Source organism: Lontra canadensis, unplaced genomic scaffold (assembly GCF_010015895.1).
Source record: "Lontra canadensis isolate GAN:19392208 unplaced genomic scaffold, GSC_riverotter_1.0 scaffold40, whole genome shotgun sequence".
Lineage (NCBI taxonomy): Eukaryota > Metazoa > Chordata > Mammalia > Carnivora > Mustelidae > Lontra > Lontra canadensis.
In genome coordinates, this window is record NW_022631034.1 from 2,077,194 (window position 1) to 2,090,877 (window position 13,684).

General features: G+C 43.8%; 1 pseudogene; it reads right to left on the reverse strand.

Moving 5' to 3' along the window:
- Positions 1-439: 439 nt before the first annotated feature.
- The window catches only part of LOC116875085, a 98,070-nt pseudogene continuing 84,825 nt past the window's right edge, over positions 440-13,684 (reverse strand).

Here is a 13,684-nt window from a genome sequence, read left to right on the forward strand (position 1 = left end):
TGCTTCTCCCTCTCCTTCTGCCTGAGTAGGCTCTGCATACTTGTGCTCTCTCTCACATACACACTTGCGTGCACTTGCTCTCTCTCTCTTTCAAATAAATAAAATCTTCAAAAAAAAAAAAATTTCACTTTCCTTGACCCTTCTGGGACTATGTATTCTTTCACACTGCCAAATAGAATGTGTTTAGGCAATTGTGAGTGGATTTTGAAATGAGCGAAAGCAAAAATAAGTCATCGAAATAATTCCATGGCTAGACATGAATGATGTTCTAAGGCAATACCTCGGTTACTGGTCTGAAAAAAGTTGGTGCTGAGAGATGGAACAGACATGGGGTGGTGGAGAGAGCTTCTACCCAGCTTATGGTCCATGGAGGCCCAGTCGTTAATTAGCTGCTTAATTTATTCATCTCACTTAATCCCACCCCTCTTCCCTTTCTTCATCAGTAAAACAGAGGGCTTGGAGTAGATCCCCATTTCCCACCTAGTTCAGTAAAAAAGACTCCTTTTAATGACCAAGTGCTGACTGAACTCTCTTCCCTCCAAAGACAGGTGTTTTTTGGCACCTGTTATGAGAACACAGAACGACAAAAAACTAACACAAGTGTTGTTCTCTTTTATTAATCACAACATCTTCCTACAGTTGGATAACAGTGCACTGATGTTCAAGATTTTATTGATTCACCTTCTTGCCAGTGCATGGCCCCATTGACATTCTGACCCTTGGTAAGAAATGGTCTATTCTCCTTACCATCCGCTGTCCACAGATTTTGAACTTTTGCATTAAGTGGTCTCAAACGTTCCTTTCAGTGTCCCACTTTGATGTTATCACATGCTAATTATTTCTTAAGAAACTACATATGAGGTTTCTATTTTTTGTTGGAATAATAAAGCAAATTTTCGGTCAACGATTTCGTTTGGCACTAAACCACAGTCACTGTGCAACCGATGCATTTGCTCATCAGACACGTACAGAATGCCCACGCTGGGTAGATAGAGGTGAGTAAAACAGAGACGGTCACTGTCCTCCCAGAGCTTCGGTCTACAGCAAGACCTTCTCACAGTCCTGAGCACCCCCACCTCTGCATCTCCAGCTTTGACCTCTCCCAGGGGGCTGTGGCTTCTAACATCCGCCTACCAGCTCAACATCTCCATCTGGATATCCACTGGACATGCATCTCACACTCAACACCGGGAAGGTTACCTCCGGTTTCTTCCCCTTCCGCTTGCCAAAACCCTTCCTCCCTTGGCATTCCCCAATCCCTGAAATGGCAACATCATTTATCCAACGCCCAGGCTCCAAGTACTTGGAGTCATGCCGGTCTCCTTTCATGACCAGCAGTTAATCTGGGGAGAAAGTGCTGCTGGCACCACCTACAAGAACACATCCTGAACCCAGCAGCTTGCTGTTACTTCTATGCTTTTATGCTCCCAGCATGGTCCAGGCCACACTCCCCTCTCCCTTTCCTACTCCTCTCTTGCTGCCCTACAACTTACTTTACAATCAGCAGCTAAATTTATTTTATTTTTTTTAAAGATTTTATTTATTCGACAGAGAGAGAGAGATATCACAAGTAGAGAGAGAGAGAGGAGGAAGCAGGCTCCCTACCTAGCAGAGAGCCCGATGTGGGACTCGATCCCAGGACCCTGAGATCATGACCTGAGCTGAAGGCAGAGGCTTTAACCCACTGAGCCACCCAGGCAGCCCCAGCAGCTAAATTTAATTGAATCCCATCACACTGTTCTTTTTGCTCAAAATCTTTCGGTGGCTTCCCTTAATTCCTGGAATAATTCCAGGGTCTTAGCATGGTTTAGGAGACCCTAGATCTGGCTCCTGGCCACCACTCCAGGCTTCTTTCCCACTCTCCCCCTAATTCTTGTGGTCGACTTGCTTTTTCCATAAACGTGCCAGGCCTGCTCCCACCTCAGGGCCTTAGCATATGCTGTTCCCTTGCTTGGGATGCCCTTCCCTTACATATCTGTATGGGTTGTTCTCTGTTCGTTTGTTTGTTTGTTTTCCCTTTCAGTTTCTGCTCACATCCTTTTTCTCAGGATGGCAATTCCTTGATTTTCCTGCTTGAAACAGCCACCACCCTACCCTACCTGTCACTTTCTTTCTCCTTACTCTGCTTCTGTTTTCTTCTGAACACGGATTACTGCCTCATATTACATTCTGTGTGTTTTTTGCCTACCTCTGTTCCTAGAATATGAGCTCTATGAGAGTTTTTTTTTTTCCAACCTCAGCCGGTTCACCCCTCCTCAGGCAACCTGGTGGTCTCCCACTCCCGGGAGGTCACCATGTTGATGCCACACTTAGCGCAGACCCCCAGCTGGCTTAGCATCCCACAGCCCAGAACCTATGAGCTCACAGAATCCTCCTGCTCAGCCTCCTGAGGAGCTGGGACCACAGGCATGCATCATTGCACCTGACAAGGTCCGTCTTTTTCAATGCTGTTTGCCCAGCTCCTAGAACACTGCCTTGTATGCATGTGTTGAGTGACTGAGCGACCGAATTCCATAAATACCATTTATTGAGTGTGTCTTATGTGCCAACTTCTGTTCTTACTTTCTAACCCATACGACGACCTGACAAGGTGTATAACATGACAAGCATTTTGCAAATAAGGAAACATACTCAGAAGGTGTATGGGAGTTGCCCGCGGTCTCACGGCCACTGACTGGAAGAGGCAAGGTTTGAACCTGGGTTTAAGTTGCAAATATGAGATAAGAAGGCCGAGGAAACGGCAGAGTGTCTGGGTGGCTCAGTGACTGCTGGGTGGGCCCGCGGTTAGCGGGATGCTGACACTTCTGTGAGAAGGAGATCCCAGAAATCATTCTAGCAGCCACTGCAGTAGTCCCAAGTCCTACCTGGATGTGGTGGTGGTGGTGGTGTCGGGGAGCTCTGCTGAGCTGCCCCGTGGCTCGGCCAGTCCTCACCACCCTCGGGCTTTCACACAAGTCCCGTCTCCCACCAGTCCCTGCTCACATCAGCCTCTTCCTCCCTTATTCATTAGAGGGTCCGGCTTTGCCCAATTCCAAAGCCTGGTCTCTGACCGTGTGTGTGACTCTCCTCAGGGCTGGCTGACAGATCTGAGGCAGGTGGAAGGTGCCCAAGGGTGATGGGCAAGGTGCCCCGAAGGTAGAATGCCAGCTACTCCTTGCTCTGTGCTTGGGCTAAGGCAGCACAACCGTGAGACACTATGGGCAAGTTTAGGCCTCTGCTGGTCGGGTTCTGAAACTCCATCAGTGCCCTCAGAGGGGACCCTCTCCATAAATGACCTGTGCTCGTCAAACTCAAAGAGAAGAACCAGTGGGCTTGCTCCTCCTTGCACAGGGCAGCCCTCCCTGGGACCAGGGGCTTCAAGGAGGATGCCATGGGAGACACGGGGAGGCTGCCTGGGGAGCACATGGGCCAAGCAAAGGGAAGTGAGTAGTAGCGAGATGGCTCAGTTGGGTTGTGGTGAGGTCCGAAGGCCACCTTGAGGTCTAGCAGATATCTGTCTGGACAATGCTCAGTGACCATCAGCTGATTCTTCTCCCTTCCAGACTCCAGGCAGAGCTCCTGCTTTCCAGGAACACATTCTCTAAGAGGAGAACTCCAGGGACCATAGTTTCTGTTAATACTTAGGCCATGATTAGAATTCAGGGCCTAGCTCTTCCTGCTCTGAGATCCCCTCCCTCAGGTGACATCTTGATGGTCCCTCCCTCCCACTGTGTTTGGATTTTTGCCAATTTAAGTCTCGGAAGATCATCTTAATTCCAGGCTCTATTGGAGAACAGAGTGGGTCTCTACAGCCTCCTACCCACTGACCACCAATGCACAACAGAGTCGCCACACAGGGACCAGCAGGGTCTTTACGCAACCTAAGTTTATCGGACACCTACTGTTGCCAGGATCCACCGGAGGAACCAGGGATAGATCAGTGAGGGAAGGCTGGCATTACACAGGCGACAAGAAGTGTTGTAGATGTTATATGGGGGTGAACTCTATGCTGGGAAATAACAGAGCAAAAGGGATCCAAGTGGTCCTGGGCATCAACGATGGACTTCCAGAAGCGGTGTTTAAAATCTATGCCTTGGGGTGCCCGGGTGGCTCAGTCAGCTAAGCGTCTCCTTCGGCTCAGGTCATGATCTCAGGGTCCTGAGGTTGAGCCCTACATAACCTCCCTGCTCAGCGGAGAGTCTGCTCCTCCCTCTCCCTTTGGCCCTCCCCCTCCGCTTGTGCTCTGTCTCCTGCTTTCTCTCAAATAAATAAATAAAATCTTTAAAAAAAAAATCTGTACCTTCAAAGGAGGAGCCTGCTTCAGAGTTGTCTACTTGAAAAGTTAGAGATTTACTCCTAATGATCCCCCTGTTGCTAAGAATATCCAGCAGATGAGTTTCAGTGGGAGGGAAGTGTTATGTTTCCATGCTTTTCCACTACAGCAAACCAGAGCTGGGCACGAAGCAGACACAGTGAGTTCAGACAGTCCAAGTTCAAACGGCCTGCTTAATCGAAGCCTAATGTGGCCATGAACGCCACTGTGAAGCTGGAACTGCTATGGGCAGTAGTTATAACTCTTCCAAAGTTACTTTTCAATCCTCTTCCAAAATGCATTAAAAAAAAAAAAAAAAGAGTCCCTATCTTTTGAACCAATAATTCTAACCTAGGTAATTTATCCTAAGGAAATAATCCAAAGTATAAGGCATGTGCATAGAGATATTTACTACAGTACTATCTGCTGAAAAATGAAGAAAAAAAATAAAAATTCACAAAACATACAAGTGGATAACCGATGGTATGTCAGCAAAAGGGAACATCCTACATCACTGAAGGTGTAATTTTGAAGGCCGTATTGCTATATAAAAATATTTAGGACAGTACCTTTAGGAAAACATTTGTACCTCCGCTACTTACAAGGTCTATAGGGATTATATATGCAGACTGACAAAGAGTGATTAGAATATAGAAAGATGAAATTGATTTGCCTAGGTAGGACTATGAATGCACTTTGGCTTTTGTTGTTTGAATAATAAAACCAATGAAGAATATAACAAATAAATATAATCAAGTATCCCATATTTCTTCCTCACTCAGCTAGAGCAGAGGCAAATTACTCCTGCGGGCCAAATCCAGTCTGTTGTCAATTTTTGCAAGTAAAGTTTTATTGGCACATGGACATGTCCACTCGATAATGTATTATTCATGGCTGCTTTCACCCTACAGTGGCCGAACTGAATCGTTGTGGAAGATGCTACATGGTCCACAGAGCCTGAAAGAGTTACTATCTGGCCCTTTACAGAACAAGTTTGCCAATCTCTGATCTAGGGTAATGAAATGTTACGGCTTCATTCAGAAGTCCACTACATGTATAACCCACCAGGTACTCCACGAATATGGACGGATAAACAGGGTATCACCTGTTTCGTACTTTCATCCAGTAGATCTTAGAACAAAAAAGAATTAAAATGAACTACCTCCCCCAAATACTGCTCTCCACTGACTGTTCCCACTTCAGTTCAGATATGAAGGTTATGCATTAATCATACAGCTTATCTAATTTGGACCTCAGTTCATTTTTATAAAATACACACTGGGAAAAGAAGACAGAAAATGACTTCTTAAAGATTATGAGTGCTGAGAACTAAAAAGCATTTCTGATGGTTTCAATGGATTTTTGTTTGCTTGTTAAAGCTCTTCAGGGCTTTGGGGAGAATAAACAAGTCAGAATTCCTGGCTATTCCAAATGACTGCACACCTGGACTTCAAGGCCGCTTCTTTTGTAAGGTCATTGCCATATGCACCCAACGTGGACTTTTCATCCAAGCTGTTCCTACCGCTCTACAAAAATGCATTGACTATGGAAGAAAGTTCGCTGCATTCTAGCCTAAGTCCCTACCAAGATGTTACCTGTGCTGTTAATTGCCTGGCATCTGTTTCCTTTGTTTGCAAAGAGGGGAAAGAGGTGAGCCCAAGCTTCACAGCTAACAGCTGGTTCTCAGATTTTGGAAGAGCTGGATCACCCCCAACAGGAACTTAGCACCAAAGTTACAAATTGCTCTTTGATTCCAGCATTCTTAGAGTTTATAACAACTAAACTAGCTGCTTGACATTAGAGCAAGTTATTGAAAAAATACTGTATTATCTAAGGACAAACTCTAAAATCAAGGCAGCAAACTCTAGGTCAAAACTCACCAACTGGCAGCTGGAGGGCTGGATTGGCCTGCAGACCTGTTTTATTTTGCCTGCAGGGAATTAGTTAAACACACACACAGAGTGCCAACATTTAGAAATGGAGAGTTTTCATATAAAAACCCCGGTATCTGGCATGTTTACAGAGAACACATTCCCATAGGGTTGCTGAGCTGGGGCAGATGGGTCTCGCTCCCTGTCCTGGCCTGAGTCCTCCAGCATCTGAGTTTTTGACCATGGGGTAAAAGATCTTCTGAAAAGTTGTTCTAATGTGTCAAGCAGGTGGTGGGACCAATGACAAGCCTAGGAATCAAAAACTTCCAAGTCCTGAGATAATTTCAGTTCTTCCTCCTCCTCTCACAGGTGGCACGAATGAGGGACAGCTCGCCAGACACAGATTCTCCAGCACTCCTCTAGAAATCACTTGAAAACAGGCAGTCACAAAAAGACTCCTTCACAGCAACATGCATTAATATCAAGAAACATTTTATCCTTTTGACTTCAGTCTCTGTTTATTACCCCTGACTATTCCCCAACTGCCCAATCTTTATGTGCTGGGTTTCTTCCAGAGGTAAGCCACTATATTACAGATTCACAAGGAATCTAGGAATTCTGTGATCCTGAGGATTTGATTAAGTTCAGCTGAGAAGAAAGCGCCCATGCAGACCAAAGAAGTCTTCACTTCTAATGGCTCTAACTCTGTGCCACGCACTGTGCTTGGAGCTTTCATCCTCAGGTCACTCCAGGAGATAAGGAGGATGATTATCTCAAAAGAGGAATACATTTTAGAGCCTTAAATGATAGAGTCCAACTAAACTGAAGAAAAAGAAGAAAAACAGTGCAGAACAGTATGTACAAAGTGACGTCGCCCCCCCCAAAAAGAGAAATATTTTTGGTTATAAATAAAGTCACTATTCTTCAGTGAAAGAATGCTAGCAAATTACCATGTGATTAGTCTCGATGTCAGAGTGCTATATTCCACTCTTTGGAACATTCAATGATTTTTGGTGGCCACAGACATACATTCTTTAATAATAATAGCTAATGTTTATTTTAATGTTTGTTAGAAAAACATAATTACACCCTAGATCAATGGTTTTCTGGATGATATTGTTTACGAAGAGGCTGCTGTAAAAAATCCAGTCAAGAAGTGGGCAGAAGACATGAACAGACACTTCTTCAAAGAAGACATGCAAATGGCCAACAGACACATGAGAAAATGCTCAACATCACTCAGCATCAAGGAAATACAAATCAAAACCACAATGAGATACCACCTCATGCCAGTCATAGTGGCTAAAATAAACAAGTCAGGAAATGACAGATGTTGACAAGGATGAGGAGAATGGAGAACCCTCTTAAGCTACTGGTGGGAATGCAAACTGGTACAGCCACTCTGGAAAATAGTATTATGGAAGCTCCTCAAAAAGTTAAAAATAGAGCTACCCGATGACCCAGCAATTGTACTACTTAAGTATTTAACCAAAGGAAACAAACACAGTGATTCAAAGGGGCACCTGCACCCCAATGTTTACAGCAGCAATGTTCACAATAACCAAACTATGGAAAGAGCCCAGATGTCCATCAACAGATGAATGGATAAAGAAGATGTGGACTATTACTCAGCAATCTCAAAGAATGAAATCTTGCCTTTTGCAAAAACATGGATAGAAACCAGAAGGTATTATGCTAAGCAAAATAAATCAGTCAGAGAAAGACAAATACTGTATGATTTCACTTGTATGTGGAATTTAAGAAACAAAACAGATGAACATAGGGAAAGAGAAGGAAAAATAAAATTAGATGAAAACAGAGAGAGAGGCAAATCTTAAGAGACTCTTAGCTATGAGGAACAAACTGAGGGTTGCTGGAGGGGAGGTGGGTAGGAGTATGCGGTAACCGAATTGGGTGATGGGCGTTAAGTAAGGCACTTGGCGTAATGAGCACTGGGTGTGCACGTAACTCACGAATCGCCAAATTCTACCCCTGAAATTAATCATACAGTATATGTTAACTAAATTGAATTTAAATAAATTTTTTTTTAAAAAGAGGCTAACCTAAAAGCTGAGTTAACTTGAAATAGATTTAAAGAAAAACAGTAAACATATGATATTAGATGCCATACAGGTATGCAAAATACTTGTGTTTTATTCATTAGAAGAGTAAAGGCACAAGCTGTCTACTTGTTTATCAGAAGAACAAAGGTCTCTGATTCTGAAGGGCAGAATTCAGAATAAGGCTGGATTCACTAAGGAGAGCATCTCTGGCTGGCCTGACTGAAGTCACTTTCCAGGGTCTGAAGGAGGGAAGGAGGAGGGGAAGCTGGGCAAACACGAAAATGCCCTCTGGTATTTCAGGAATCTGAATCTTGGATTCTCACCATTAACATTTAGTATGTGTTGTACCTCGTAACCTGAAGCAGAAGCAAGGCTCTTCTTACCACAGCCAACCGGGTAGGCCAACATTATCAAAACATGGTTACATAAAGCAAAATGCAACACATGTTTGTTAGCAAATAATGAAAACTGCACCTAATCCCATGACACGAAGATTTGGGTCCAGCAGTTGAGAGGTTTTTGTCTTTGCTGCCTGCACAGCCTAAGGCCATAGCCAGAGCGTGAGCCCTCCATTCGGTTGGCTGGGTTAGGGAGGGAGGACAACAGGCCAGAATGCCCCTGGACAGAAGCACCTTGGCAAGGTGAGGCCCCAGGTTAAGAAGACAGCTGAGGTTTATTCCTATCTACCTATATTTGAATTTGCTTCTTGACCCTGTCACCAAAACAAAACCCAAAAGACAAAAAAAACAAACAAAAAGAAAAAAACAAACCCCCCCAAACCCATTTAAATGTAAAACATACATTTTTAAAACTCCAGAAAACTCAAAGAGCAATTAATAAAGGTGGCTGTGATGTTTCCAGCAGCAGGAGCTAAGTTAGGAGGCAGACCAGTCATCTAGCTTTCTTTGAAAGTACTGCTTCCTGGGAGGCTGGGGAACATCAGTTGGACGTAACATTACTTTCTGGAAATGTATTGAGATGGAGAGGATGATATTTTCCTATAAGTAGAGTACTGAAAATGGCTCGTACTGTAATAACATAACACACCACTTTAGGTGTGTTAGTGTGTGAGAGAGAAGGGAGGAAGTCCCCAGAGGTCAATGCTTGAATGATCAGAACACTACTAAGGATACGCTCAGCGGTACTGACTGGGTTCTTATTATTTCAGGCACTGTGCTAACTTATTTAACAATTAACTTATTTAACCTTCACACTAATTGTATGAGGGCACCTACTATCATCCTCATTTGATGTAGGGAGAAACTAAGGCACAAAGAAATTAAGTAAATTGGAGCAAGCAAGCATCACAGTGCTGGGATCTGACCTTAGACAGATGAGCTCCAAACCTTTGCTCTTGAATGCAGGTCCCTCAGATGCATTCTGAGCAAGATGGTTCTAGGTTAAGCAGCGGGGGTTTTGAGCTGCCAACTGCTGCATGTGGGTCTAGAGCCCGAGCCAAAATTCTTGGGGTGTCCAGGGAAAGGCAACAGCTACCCGGGCTGTTTCTTCTTCCCTAGCCCTCATGTCATACTCAGGCACCTTTTTAACTAACTGATTTTCAGATACGTAAAGCACATTCATGAAAAAGGATGCCAATTTGTAATCTGCAGAGAGCCTGCATATCATAGTGCAGCTTTCCAGAAATGGATGGAGACAAGGCTCAGGTCCAGAAGCATGAATGTGTAAGCACTACTCACAGAGTGGCCACAAGGACTCGGGTGTTTTTCTGAGGGGCTATGTAAATACAATCTCCTTTCATTGTCACTACAATCCAATGAACTACGCTTTAGTCCCATTTTACAGATGGGAAGAATGATGTCCAGAGAGGTTTGATCATTTTGCCAAATCCCACTCCTACTAAGAGGTAGATCTGGGATTTGAACCTAGGTTTCTCTAGTCCCACCCAAATCTTCTGTCCCTCCTTGCATATTGCCCAGGCAATATGCCATCCCCTTTAGCCACCTGGAGCCCTGGCTAAGTTCATAGACCCGAGCCACCTGTCAGGCCTTGACCAGCTTTGCCACTTCCCAAGGTGTGTGACTGAGGGCAAGTCACTTACTATCTCTGTACCTCTTTCTTTATCTCAAGATGCGTAACAACTGTACCCATCTCTCAGTCTGCACTGAGGAGTGAACAAGGTAGTATCTGTAAGGTGTTTAGAACAGTGCTTGGCACATAGTGACTATTCCATAAACGCTGTGAAACAAAGTATAAGTCTCTCTTATGTGGGCATCTACACACAGCTGATAAGCCAAGCCAGGGGTAATGGACATGTCGTCAGTGGAAGAGGTACCTAAATCTGATCTCCCAGTGGCCAAGGAGCCAGCCCTTCACGGACACTGGCTGTGGGACCCAGCAGGCTTTTGATCTGAACTGCTGAACTGAAAGGATCCATTTGGTAGGGTTCTAGGCTTTAGTCCCAGATCTGACAGGAGTTAGCTGTGCAATTTGGAAAAGGCACTGTATTCTTCTGGGCCCCATTTCCTCCTGTGCTAAAACTACTGGGCCTCCCGTGACCAGGACACATGGCACAGGGAAAGATAGAGGGCAGAAACTGGTCCCAGTGCTCTGGGTTCTGGTTCTCCCACAGAGGAATTTTGTGACTTTGGACAAATGGTTTCATGTCCTTGAATTTTTATTTTCTCTCCTCAAAGATGAAGAAAATGGTACCTGTCCCCCTTATCTCATGGGGTTAGGGAAAAATAAGAAAGCAAATTTGAGAGCCTCTCTGTGAGAAGTGTTCTACGAGACCATCTCCTATTTCTGGGTAACAGGTGGACACTTAATAAATAAATGTTTGTGGAAATGATTTGATCACTTACTATGGTCTGGAGTAAGCCCCTTATTACTTTCTCTCTGTCTCCTTAGAAGCTAAGATCTCTGAAGGCAGGGTATCTTCATCTATATCCCCAAAAAAGTAAGCACTTAACTATTTATTGATTGAACCTGTGGAAGGTAGCAACACATGAATTAGTGAACAAATGACTTTGAAGTAGCATGAAAAGCAAAAAACCAAAAACAAAAAAAAAAAAAAAAAAAAGCTAAAACTGACCTAAAATTTTAATTAAAGCCCAAAGTACAGAGAGACAGAGGGGAAGATATGTAGGTATAAAGCTCTCCTGTATCACCTGACTCCTCTGAATTCTTTTCTTTGGGGAATTGGTTTGGTCGAGGAATGGCAGAGTTCAGATGCTATAAAGTGGTTAAATTAACATACGCAGCAGGTATACTGACTTTCTAAAGCTGAATACCAGCTGGGATAATTAAAGGCCAGAGCCTTCTCCTTCTTTAAAAATTGACTCCCCTATAAACTACCTGCTGACAAAGGCATAATTAAGTTGACTCCTGTAAGAACACATAAGGAAACTTTTCTCCCCCATTTTTAATTTAAAAAAAAAAAAAAAAAAAAGTTTCCATTTCCCCCCCAAGCTCAATGAGCACTCAAATGCTCCATAACTAAAAGGAAAGTTACAAAACACTTTTTGTTTTCTTTCTTTCTTCTTCTTCTTCTTCTTTTTTTTAAATTAAGTCTGCAACATCCTTTCTTCCCAGTAACCAATTCGTCAGAGGTCTGGAAGTGGCTTGTGCTGAGGAAGGCATCCGGAGGGAGGCAGCTGCCCAAGAGAGGAGGTGGTCACACTAGCTCTTCAATGGGGGATGGAAAAATGCCCAGGAGCCTCCTCCATGACTGTCCGTCTGTGTGGCCTAAAATAAAATCTGCAATTTTTTTTTTTTTACACTGTTCTAAAAATAGGGGTTTGGCTTAAATCCACCAGTTGGTGTTTTGATTTTTAAATAATGTGCAAAAAAAAAATAAAATCATGCTTAACCTAATGAGTACTGGTAAGTAATTCAGAGAGATTACAATTTTTATCTCAAGGTTCTAAAACATTCATTCTTTTAGAATCTGGGCAAAGGTGAATAGAGATAAAAGGAAGGTTGGTGATAATGATGTGGAAAGCTTAAACCCCAATTTGAAAGCAAAAGGCCAGTAGACATCCCTAAAGTAATATTTTAAAAGTTTTCTTGGAGGGGAGGCAGGTGATGGAGGGAGCTATAATTCAATAGTTCACACAAAATAAATGGAAGAGACTGGTGAGTTTTGACTTATATCTTTCCTGATGTCATTTCTGGAACCAACCTTCATGCACACAAAACTAGAAATAATTCCTAACAAGGATCTTTAAAAGCAAAGAGTTTTCTGAGCGTTGGGTGGTCCAAGACTTGGTCTTTGGGATAAGACTTTTTTTTTTTTTTTCTTTTTATTTATTTGACAGAGAGAGAGGCAACGAGAGACGGAATACAAGCTGGGTAGTGGGAGAGAGAGAAGCAGGCTTCCCGCTGAGAAGACAGCCCGATGCGGTATTTGATCCCGGGACCTCGGGATCATGACCTGAGCCAAACACAGAGGCTCAACGACTGAGCCACCCAGGCGCCCCTTTGGGATAAGACTTTTAAAAGCTCCCTCATTAGGTGCCAATCATAATGTATTTTAAGAAAGATGTGCTATTACTGCATCTTAATTAATGAAGATTAATTTCAACATAAATGAAATGGGGCTAATCTTAAAATAAGGCTTTCAATAAGACAGGAGTGAGGTGAGTGAGGACTGCTGTAAAAAGCAAATATGAACGCTGTCTGCTTCTGGAAAGACTGAAGTACCTTCAACAATTGATTTTGCTTGTGAATTTTGGCAACACAGTTTTCAGCTAATCTCCGGAGTCCAAAGATTTGGAATTTCGTGTGTGTGGGCAGCATCATGTGTGACCCATGAAAGCCACCATCTCTTCTCCCCCTCTCCCCGGAACAAACACCCACAAACCGACGGGGATGCTCTGAAGGTTAAACTGGCTAGCTCAATTGTCCAGGAATGTACGCTATGCAAACAATGTCGGCTCCCCGTGCCAAGGCAGAGATACCAGGGGACTTGAGGCTGCTGGCCAGGAGGAGAAGGATGGGGAGGCATAGTTCTATTCATTGGGGCAGAATGGGAACCCACAGAGCGCGGCTGCAATGTTTCACTCTCCTAATCTGCAAAAGACAAATACTTACAGAACTTGCTATATTAAAACCAGAGACTGTTAGTCTGAGGAGGGCAGGGAAGGCCAGCAGGAATGAAGAGCCTTCCTTTTAGGGAAAAAAAGGAGGGGTGGGAGGGGCTGGGGGAATGAGGAGAGATCTGCGAAGTGGACTGCAATTTACTTTTTTAAAGGATTCTTGTTTGCAAAATGGTTCTTTTGAAGAGGGGAAGTCCTGGGTATTTAGGAGTTTGGTTAAAGATCAATAAAGAAATCCCTGGCTTTTTCAGATGCTCCTGGCAGAGAAAGAAAGGAGTGTCAGGAGGCAGGCTGCCAATCAAAGATAAGTCGCCTGATAGGAAAGTCAGAGCAGCCTCGCAAGGGTACCTTAGGCTTCTGGGAAGATGCAGTTTACTTTGCAAAAATCTCCTTTATGCACTT